Here is an 11433-nt window from a genome sequence, read left to right as displayed (position 1 = left end):
TGCCTGGGGGGGCCTCCTGGTGAAGATGCCCAGTAGATCTGAACTCTGCGGTGAGGTTAGTGCTGGACACTGGGCTTTGGTGATCACAGACAGGACAAGGAGTTAGAAGTCGTGGGCGTGAGTGAGCTCAGGAGCAGCAGGAGCTTGAGGACGAATCCTTGAGGAAGATCCCTGGCCAGGGCCTGGGGGATCACATATGTTTTTTGAATATTTCTGGGTACAGTGCTCACAGTATCACACTTTCATTCCTGTAACCCCTTAAAGAGTAGGGAATATCTTCCCCATTTTACTGATGGAAGAGAAAGGCTCAGAGAGGTTAGGCAACTTGCCTAAGGTCACAGAGCAGAGAGAAGATTTCGGGTTTCTCTGACTCCAAAGCACTTCCTCTTTTGTTTCTTATTATCCTGCCTCTTGGATAAAATGGATAGATGATTAGGGATAGCACGCACCCTGAGTGAATTCTTGGGAACTGGGATGGCTTTCCTTTTGCCCCCCCCCCCATAGGTCTTCTCCATGTACCTGCAATGAAGCAAATCTAGGTGGGTTGACCCATATTGTGCATGTACATTTATTGAGCACCTACTGTGTCCTGGTGCTTTATCATCTCATTTAGGCCTCATTGTAGCCCTTGGAGGTTTGAAAAAATAGAATCCTAGAGAATTTGAGTGACTTGCCCAAGGTCACACAGCTAGTAAGTGGAAGAGCTGTGATTTAAACTCAAGTCTTCCTCATTCTGAAGCATCTTTCTCCCACAACACTTGAAGTAGAGCATGAATGTCCTGAAACCTGGATCGTGAAACATTATCCAGTTCCTATTGTTCTGAATCTGTGCTAATGTAAGCAGCCAGGGTTAATATATAAATTTGGTTAATTTTACAAGGGCCTTGATGCCTGACAATGGATTTATCAGTTAGGTCTTTTTGCTGTAAGTGTAAGTGAAGGGAAAGCCTGATCTGGGGTGGTTTAAGGCAAGGGAGGATTTAATTAACTTGTGTAGTGGAAAAGCCCAGGAAGGTTTATATATGTACGGCTTGATGCAGAACCCAAACCCTGTGATGAGGACACTGTATCTGTCACTTCTCAGCAATACCTTGTGCTACATAGGCCACCTTCTCAAACTAGTGACCCCTGAAGGTTACCTGGTAGTGGCCCCTGCAGTTCTGTAAATGTCCTATAGGAAAAATGGAGTCCACTGGCCTGAAGCTTGATCAGAAGTCCCAGAGTTGAGTTTTACTGGCTGCAGTGAGTTCAGTGTGGTCCTACGTCCTATGTGAACTGGTCACTATCAACTTACCAAGGGAACAGAAGCCCCCTTTGAGTTTGGAAAATCAACACCATTGGAATTGCATGGGGAGGGGGGCTATCCTTGGTTGGAGAGGTGAGGGATTCTGAGCAAAGCCCAGGAAGTAGTTACTGATGTGTCTCTGGGGGCTGCCCAAGTGAGCCAGGCACCAGGGAGATTTATGCTCCAAGTCTTTGTATGTTTGATGATGGTATAGATCAGACTTCCAGAGAATGATTCACTCTGGGGCCCACAGTTGCTTTCCTGGACTTGAGACCCCCCATCCTACCCCCGTGTGACCCTACCAGCAGTTACTCCCACCGCCTTGGACCTTGCTTAAGGCAGCAGCAGTGTCCGGTGGGGTTTTCATCTGGTACCGGTGCAAATGGGTAGCTGCTGCCATCCCTCATGGACGCCCCCTCTATTCCCTATTATTGTGCATGGCCCTCACCAGACACTTTCATAAAGTTCCAGGAACATATGTTATTGGAGTAGGACTCAGAGGTCCTCAAACTTTTTAAACAGGGGGCCAGTTCACTGTCCCTCAGACCGTTGGAGGGCTGGACTATAGTTTAAAAAAACAAAAACTATTAACAAATTCCTATGCACACTGCACATATCTTATTTTGAAGTAAAAAAACAAAACGAGAACAAATACAATCACACCGCCTCCTGTGGAGTTTGAGGACCCCTGGTAGGTCCTCTTATCATTTTTTTACAGATGACCCAAACTGAGGTTTAGAGACATCAAGTCACGTGCCCAAGGTCACACAGCTCACTGGGACCAGAGTGCAGTCTATCTGCCACTACCCATGCCTAGTGCTCTCTCCAGCCCTCTGGCCTCACAGCTGGTGGAGGAGAGGATCAGCAGTGTGTGTGGATCAGCAGTCTCTTGGCTCCCGCCTGGCAGGAGACCAGCATTCAGCTGTTAGCTTTGCTAGGGTGATTTCATTAGTTCACACTATTTCCACCTGCTGTGGCTGGGAACAGGATACAGAGTTCCTCACAGCCAGGGCCCTGGCGGGCTGGGTGGACGCTGCAAGATCTAATGATATTTATGAGGTCAGCCCTATGGGATGATGTGCATTAACTCTGAGGAATCTCGGCCGGGTTTGGAGCTTGTAGCCTTGTTTCCCCTGCCTCCCCTGTCCCACAAGTGAGTATAATTTCACCACTGAGACTGTGGTAGGGCCACAGAGACAGACAGCCCTGAGTCCCCACCCTGACACTGCCTTTTACCCACTATGTGACCTTGAGCCAGTCATTTCTCCGCTCTGGGCTTCAGTTTCTCCATCTCTAAAATGGAAGTATGGTGGATACTAAATGAGGTCATGTCTGAAAAAGGGATTTGGAGGCTGCAAACTCCTGCATGGGTGAAAACAGGCTGGTTACAGCTACGAGGAAACCCATCTTGCCACTGAATGAGAGAACCTTCTCCTCCATCCCCTGTCACCTCAGTCTGTCCTACTGGGAAACTCATATCTTGGAACAAAGGCTTAGGGTGGTTATCAGAAGAAACGTGTTTGTCCGAGCATTGCCAGAGTTAGTCATTGGCAACACACGATTCTTCCCCTTGTTGCTGGGCACTGCTATCCTGGCTTTGGGACTGCAGGCCCGTTCCCCTGACTAGTGGGCCACTGCCCTACTCCAAGGCACCTACCTGTGGACACAGCAGTTGGTTTAGAAACAAGAGTGCTGTAGTTTCACCCTCAGGCAAAGGAATAGATGGTAAAGAAATTATAACGGGAGTAATGGGTGAGAGGTAGGCTCCAGGCTCCTTCCCATCCTTCCCGGCCAGTTGGCAAAGACAATAATCTGTTGCCAGTAAGCAGCAATGAGCCAACGGTAACAGTATTACATAGCTTGCAAGTGAATTTCTGGAAGAAATAGTTCTGGATGTTAATTTTCTCACTTAAAAAAAAAAGCAACTACCCACCAAATAAAATTTTAAGAAAAGGAAATAGAGAAATTAAGGAACTCTTTCGACTCTCTGACCTTCTCCAAGCCTACATGAGCTGCCTCTACTAAGTATTCCCACAACATGGGTTTGCTTCTTGTTTTATATTTAAATAATTTTGATAATCCAAGTGCTTCCTTTTGTAGAATAATTCAATAAAGTAGATATTATTTTCCGGATAAATAAATATTGACTAGATGGATTTAGAAAAAAGAAGAAGAAAGAAACGTGTGAGGTCAGGCGCAGTGGCTCACGCCTATAATCCTAGCACTCTGGGAGGCTGAGCAGGTGGATTGTGTGAGCTCAGAAGTTTGAGAATAGCCTGAGCAAGAGACTCTGTTTCTACTAAAAATAGAAAAAACTAGCTGGGCATAGTAGGGGACTCCTATAGTCCCAGCTACTCAGGAGGCTGAGGCAAGAGGACTCCTTAAACCCAAGAGTTTTAGGTTGCTGTGAGCTATGATGCCATGGTACTCTACCCAGGGTGACAGAGTGAGACTCTGTCTCAAGAGAAAAAGAAAGAAAGAAGTGTGTGTCTGTGTGTGTGGTGTGTGGGTCCCAAACTCTGACCTCCTCTGGCTCTCCCTAGAAGGTCTCCAAGAGCAGAACTCAGCATCCTTGCTGGGGAAGTGAGGAGCCGTGCCCTGAGGGAGGAGTGGACAGCTGGAGAACGTGGAAGTTGGATGGGCTGGAATGGAGGGCCTGGGACTCTGGAAGGAGATGATAGGTTAGGCTACCCGGGTTTATGTTCTGCTTTGGAAAACTCCACCCTGTCGCAGTGGTATGCAGAAGACATCCAGGAAGGTGTTAGGTCCCTGTGTGGGCTGGAGTTATAAAGGGGAATGGGGGCATCCTGAGGTCAGGGCCCAGGATTTTGGAAGACCTGGTATCGTGGGTGGCGCTGATGCAGTATGTGCAGAGAAGCTGGGAGAGGCTGGTCCCCGCGTGTTGAAGAGCTATCTTGGCCAAGAAGCCTGCTGATGCCGGTTGAGCAGACGGCTGCATCTTGAGCCCAGCTCAGATTGGTAAGTGATCCTAGATGATAAAGGCCAAATCCCCTGTCACCTCACCTTCTCCTCCATCCCTGGCCACCTCATCCCTCCTACCCCCATTCAGGGACAAAGGTTTAGGATGGTCATCGAAAGAAGCGTGAGTCTGTGTGTATGTGTGTGTCTGTGTGATATGTTTGTGTGTATAGTTTATGTGTGTATGTGTGCTGTATAGTGTGTGTCTGGGTGTGTGGTGTGTGTGTATGTTACATGTGTACGTTTGTGCGCCTGCACACGTGTGTCTCTGTATGTGTGTGTGCTGATGGGGAGGAGGATGAGTCTCCCATCCGGTCCTCCTAATTGGCTCTTGTAATGTCCACTGGCTGGCCCTTCCAACAACCCCTTGCCAGCATCCAGGATCTCTGCATCAAATTGCAGACAAGCTCAAATATTTGGATCTGTCCCACAGCAAAGGGGGAGAATAAAGGACTCACTTCTAATCACATATCTGTACCCCAGTGTAATGGGCTGATCTGAGTCCCCCCCAATTCCTAGGTTGAAGCCCTAACCCTCAGTACCTCAGGATGTGACTGCATTTGGAGAATGTCTTTACCGAGGTGATGAAGTTCAAATGAGGTCACTAATCCAGTTTGGTGTCCTCACAAGAAGAGGGTAGGACAGAGGGAGATCACTCAGGGATGCAGCCAAGGTGAGAGGCCTCGCAAGGAACTAACCCTGACAACACCTTGATCTTGGACTTGCCATCTCCAGAACTGTTGAGAGAATGAATTTCTGTAGTTCAAACCCCCTGGCCTGTGGGATTTTGCTACAGCCACCTGAGCTAACATACCCCACCGTGGAAGAGGCTGCTGGGGATGCGAGAGAGGGGAAGCATCTTCATTCCCGGGATCACAACCCGGGTGCTGCCCTGTGTCCTCACAAAAACTCCCCAGATCTTTTGTAACAGTTATGTTTTCTTTCCTTTTAAAATTGTTACCATCAATATGACACATACTCTTTAAACAATGGAAAATAGAGGGGCAAAAGGGGAGGTGTTACCAATGATCCATTGCTACCAAGCCACCCTTCTCATTCATTTGGGAGGAGCTTTGCCCTCCCATTCCTGCCTTTGGGTTTTGGTGCCAGTGTCCCTGCTTACCAGAAGCCCTCCTTGGTTTCTTCTTCCTGCCCCCACCCCCACCGGCCCCGCTGAGCCCTCTGAGCCCTCTGCACTTGCCTTGATCGTGACCTCCCATTATGCTCCTCATTCTCTGTTGCCAGCCACCTTTTCAGTTGGGAGTTTGAGGTGCCAACCTCAGCATTCATGTTCTTTCCAGGACAGACTCCAAGGAGAATAAATCAAACCAATGTTTTTATTTTTGGCTCCGAGTGTACAGTGGTTGTTTTCTAAGATATTCTTGGATTCCTACTTACGCTGTCTAAATGCATGTGTTCACCTGCATGTTACAGGCACCTGCTGCCGTGTAATCAGTCTTTCAGGAACTGTGGCCCTCCCCTGGAGTTATAGCCTCCCATTCCCAGGAATTGAAATTCCTGACCCCAGATGGCAGCTCAAATTCTAATAAGAGAGGATGCTGTAGGGAACAGGAAACCGGATATCTGAAACCCAGCTGAGCAACTCTGGAATGTGTGGATACGTCTTGGCGTCCCTTCAGCCAATGGGGTGATGTTGGATGCTGGCACCTGTGTGAAGGCCCTCAGAGACGCAATCAGTGTGTCTTAGAGACAGCTGAACCATTGTTTTGGTTTTTTTTTTTAATCAAATATTTATTGCTTTCATCCTGATTCTGGCTCAAAATCTACTGGGACAATATCTTTTTGAATCACAGAGGCTGAGTCAATTTGAAAACTCAGTGGTTTCCAACTTGCTCCAATACTACAGAGTAACCCACAGCTCATGTTGGAGAATGTGACCAAGGTCACAGAATGGCAGTGGCTGAGCATCAAGAAATCAGCACAAGGGTCAAGTGAGGCAGAGAAGAAGTGGGCTGAGACTGCAGGATGGATCGCTGCCTCCTCTTCCTTCTCTCTCCCCTCCATCTCCTTCCCCTCCCCTCCCTCTTCCCTGCACCCCCTTCTTCTCATCCCTTACCCTCCTCCTCCTTCTCTCTCTTCATCATTATTTCCTTTCTTTCTGTCTAATTGGCTGGCTTTTATTTTACCCAAGTCTCAATTATGAGCCCTTAGTCTTATAGGTCTATTGGAGTGAGGGGCCCTTAAAGATCAAAGCATCCTATGTGTTAAAGGCTTTTCCTTATATTGCTTTTAAAAAAATGATAGCAACCCCCCCACATAACACAAATTTACCTTCCTAATCCTGTGTCAGGGTAAAGTTCAGTAGTGTTAAGTACATTCACCTTGTTGGTCAACCACCCCATTTTAAAGATCCAACTTCTGGGCCCTTGAAGGAGGGTAGAACGTGTCTACTGCCCAAGCAGGAGAGGAAGGAGAAAGGCCAGGCCTGGGCAGAAGATGCTCTGTCATCTTGAGACCATGACCTGAGCTCTGCTCTCACCTCAGCTAGAAAAGATAGAAAATAGTAAATGAAACCTCAAAAACATGATGCTCAATGACAGCAGCCAGCCACGAAAGGTCACATGTCTTGTGATTCCATTTATATGGAATATTCAGAATGGGTAGATTCAGAGCTAGAAAGCAGGTTGGTGGTTGCTGGGGTCGGGAGGGAGGGAGGCATCGGAAGTGACTGCCTCGTGGGCTTTATAATGGGGTGATGAAGATGTTTGGAATAATTAATAGAGGTGGTGGGTGCACAGCAGTGTGAAGGCACTATCACTTTAAAGTGGTTAATTTTCTGTTATATGAATTTCACTTCCATTTAAAGCATTTTTCCCCACAAAATTCTTACTCTTTTTTTTGGGGGGGGGGTCCCTGAAATTCTTTCTTTGAACTCCACAAAATTCTTAGCAAATCTTATAGATGATAAAATGTTAGATGGCGGTCGTTCTTACTGATATGGTCACATGAGATACACTTAAGGGAGACGTTACCTCTAGTTTGCCTCAAGGGGTAACGTAGGCCACTGTGACAATGGCTCGAGGTAATGGCTGACAGTGACAGTGAGCGACCTCTTCTGGCTGTGGTGGTCTTACCTTCTCCCTGCTGCAGGCGCCCTGCACCTGCCGCTGGTCCTTTATGGCTAAGCTCAGGTGTCACCTCTTTCAGAAGCCCTCCTTGGCCCCCTTTCCCTGCTGACACACTCAACCTACTCTGAGCACAGGTTGTGAAACAATCACCTTTACTTATCAGTTCCCCAACTGGACTAGGGGCTTATCCAGGAACAGAAACGACACAGATCTTGGTGTCACATTGACCTGGGTTCAAATCTGACTCAGTCAACTTACTAGCTCTGTGACCTCAGGACAAGCAATCTTTAGGAACAACAATTTCACATCTGAAAGAAGACAATGTTTTCCTTACAGGGCAGCGTCAAAGAGTCTTGGATGTACAGTCACGTCCCCGTGAGGCTTTGAACTTCTGGACTTCTCATCATTCAGGTCTTGGATTCACAAGTGATGAAGAAAGCTCAGCAGAATGAGCCCCCATGCTGAGCCTCTGACTTCCCTCCTCCCACTTCCCTGTCTCCGCACCGCAGTGAAAGAAATGCACTGCAAATTGGTTTTCCCGTCTGTCCAGTGGGTGTAACCGGCCCCGACAGTAGATTCCTGTCTGAGACCCTGGGAGTCCCGGCGCGGGCCTGGCACAGGCTGGCACAGTATTACCGGGCCTTTTCTTTCTGTCTCTCGGCCTGGGCAGTCCCGAGCGTCTGTACACCTGCTCCCCTGCTCCCCTGCCTGAAACATGGGGGTGGGGGGGTGAGGGAAGGCTGTGAGCTGGAGAGGCAGAGGCAGGGACCCCTCAGTCCCTAGAAGAGCTGAGTGCAGGGCCAGAGATGTCTGAGAGTGGGTCTCCGCCCTGGAGAGCACCGTCTGTCTGCGCCTGCTTCTCCTCAACGCCCACACATCCAGAGGTTCAAGCTCCAGGCTGGGTGCGTGGGGCTCACATCTGTAATCCTAGGACTCTGGGAGGGCCAGGCAGGTGGATTGTTTGAGCTCAGGAGTTTGAGACCAGCCTGAGGCAAGAGCGGGATCCCATCTCTAAAAATAGCTGGGTGCTTTGACAGGCATCTGTAGTCTCAGCTACTTGGCAGGCTGAGGCAGGAGGATCACTTGAGCCCAGGAGTTTGAGGTTGCTGTGAGCTATGATGCCACAGCACTCTACCCTGGGTGTCAAAGTGAGACTGTCTCAAAAACAAAAAAGGAGATTCAAGCTCCATTTTCCTCTGTCTTCCATGAGGCTCCCCCAGAGGCCGATGTGCTGACCGCCCATTCTGGGCTGATAAAGAGTTCTCTTGGGTCTTCGCCAGTCCCACCTTCACTGTAGCAGATGAGGCAGACCTGGAGCCTTTCTCCCTGTAACTAATTACGATGCAGATATTGTTTGCATATTTGAAATAGATGGAGACTTTGTGGGTGTATGCAAATACGTACACCCCTCCAAGTATTTCTTCACCAGGGCCCTGTGCCCTGAAGTTCTGGCCACCGTCTTATCTTTCTTGGACCATAATAGTAAAGATTCCCAGAGCCATAAACTCACAAAACAGGTGATAATATTGTTATTACGGTAGTACACTTGAGTGTAATTCCAACCACTTTACATTTTTCAATTCATTTGTCCTCTATCATCATCATCATCCCATTTTACAGGTGGAGAAATGAAGGCATCAAAGAGGTTAAGTAACTTGCCCAAAGTCACACAGCAGGTCAGTGGCAGTGCTGGGATTTGAACCCAGGCAGTCTGTCTCTAGAGCCTGCGCTCTTTGTCCTGAGCTCTCATGACGCTTGCCGGCAGCAGCCTCTGATTTGCACTGTCTGCAGGATCAGCCCCTCCGGGCATTCTGAATCCACTGTTCCTCTGCTCAAAACCCTCTGGGAGCCTGTCCAGTGTTACCTTTGAGATGGCAGCGAAACCCTCAGGTTGGTTCTGCTGTCCTCATTGGCCTGGTTTTAGAACCAATCCCTTTGTAGCATGAATTTGAAATCAATTTCTCTCGGTTCTTTTTAGCATCAAGCCTCTTTTATAATAGCAAAATAATTCCTGATCCAAGCATGGCAATAGTTCTACTTTTAGTATCTACTGATTCAGAAAGCATCTTCCAACAAAGAGCTACCATGAATTCAGCAATACTTTTAAATATATTTGATGAGTTGTCTGTCATATGTGGTATATTATCTTTTTCTGTCTATAGACCAGATCGGATTCAGAGACAAATCCTCAGGCTTCTCGTAATAAATCCTAGACCCAGAAATTCTTAGTCCTCAGCTTGGAAACCTCCTTCTCCTCACTCGAACCCCATACTTTTTTCGCTCTCCCCAAATCTTGCAGGCTCCTGAGACATGTTTGAACACGCTGTTTCCTTGTCCTAGAATGACCCCTCAGCCCTGCCAAGCCTCTTCTGGGAAGTCTTCCCCGACTCACTGCCTCGCCATTGCCCAACTAGTAGCCATGCCCTATTACCTCTGAACAATGGCAGGTTCTTTGCTATTGCTGGGTCACCCTGCCTTGTCGTTGCGTGCAAACACTCCTGTATAATCTGGCCGTTACGAACAGGACCTTTGGCACCTCTGAGACTCAGGTTCCTGGCTCAGCTGTAGCATCTTCCAGATGTATGAACTTGGGCAAGTCTCTTTCTTCACTTTTTGTGAGAATCAGATTTTTATTCATCTGTGAAGAGAGGATGCTAATGCCACCTTTCTGCACAGCATCCCTTAACACTTTCCTAGTAACAGAGCCCTTCTTCCCCCGCCCACCCTCCCTCCCTCCATCCCTTCTCCCCTCTCTCTCCCCTTCTCCCTCCCCTACCTCTTTCTCTTCTCCCTTCCTTTCTCCCTCCCTTCCTCTCTCTCTGTCTCTCTCCTTCCTTCCTTTTTTTCCTCCCCCTCGCTCTTCACATGTTACCATAGCAGGCAGATACACCCTGCTTCAGGGGGAAACCTGGTCTGTTTTTACCACCATTGATTCGGACCACGCAACCCTTCCATTCTTCACCCAGAGCATCCACAGCATTTTCTGTGGTCATATGCTTCTCATAAAAAGAATAATGTTTGCGTTCACTGTCCACTTCAGAGAGTTTCTGGCAGCCAGTGACTGCCTGGGAGATATTCAGCTTCATCTCAAGGTGACTCATTGGCTCCATGAAAGTGTCCTGTCTTCCCCTTAGCCCGGAGCAGTGGATGTTTTCAGTTTTCAACAGATGAGCCCCATTTTTTTTTTGAACTTTAGTTAGTATGAATCAAGTTTATTTCACTTGCAATAGAAAGCTTCTTGACGGTGACAATCCATTACATTGGTGGCTCCTGATGGACCTTGGTTTTTGATATTCATACCTCTGGGTGGCCACCTCCTCTTGACTGTGGATGGGGCTTGCGACTTGCCTGAAATAACAGAATTGGGTGGACGTGACGCTGTGCCTGTTCTGGGCCTAACCCTAAAGAAACCCTGACAGCTTTCATACTCCTGGGAGCCCCCATCTGCCATGTAGGTACAGGCCCCTGGTGGAGTGATCTTGTGGACATGTCACAGCAGAGAGAGGTTCAGGGACCACAGAGAGAGATGAAAACCCAGCTTCCTGGCGTCCTGCTGAGCTCGCTGACTGCAGCCATGTGAGTGAACCACAGGCAAGAGGGGAAGAACCACCTGGTTGAGACTGGCCAGATCACAGGATCTGGAGAGAAGACAACATAATTGTTCTAAGCTGCTACATTTTATTAGAGTTTGTTACAGGCAGTAGATAAGTGAAGCCCTGGTATATTACTTCATGGGGTGTTTGATTGGACTAAGAGTGCAGGAAATTGCTTAGCACAGGGCCTGGCACATAGAAAATGATCACTAAGTATCGATGATTTGTTTTGTTGTTGTTGTTATGATTACACGTTTGTTGCCCAGATGAGATCCTGAGATCACTGAGGACAGCGCGTATATCATATTTGTCCTGTATCCCAGGATCTAGCACAGGACACTCATCTTGGAGATTCAGTCCATGTTGGTTTTAATGAACTGCTAGGTGAGCCGCAAGTGCAAGTGTTTGCCAAGTGCAATACAGCGCTTCATGCTTGCTTTACCCTTAGCCTATATTTTTTGAGCTAAATGCACTTTAAGTGGAATTC

This window comes from Nycticebus coucang, chromosome 3, assembly GCF_027406575.1.
Source record: "Nycticebus coucang isolate mNycCou1 chromosome 3, mNycCou1.pri, whole genome shotgun sequence".
In the NCBI taxonomy this organism is placed as follows: Eukaryota; Metazoa; Chordata; class Mammalia; order Primates; family Lorisidae; genus Nycticebus; species Nycticebus coucang.
This window is presented reverse-complemented; position numbering follows the sequence as displayed.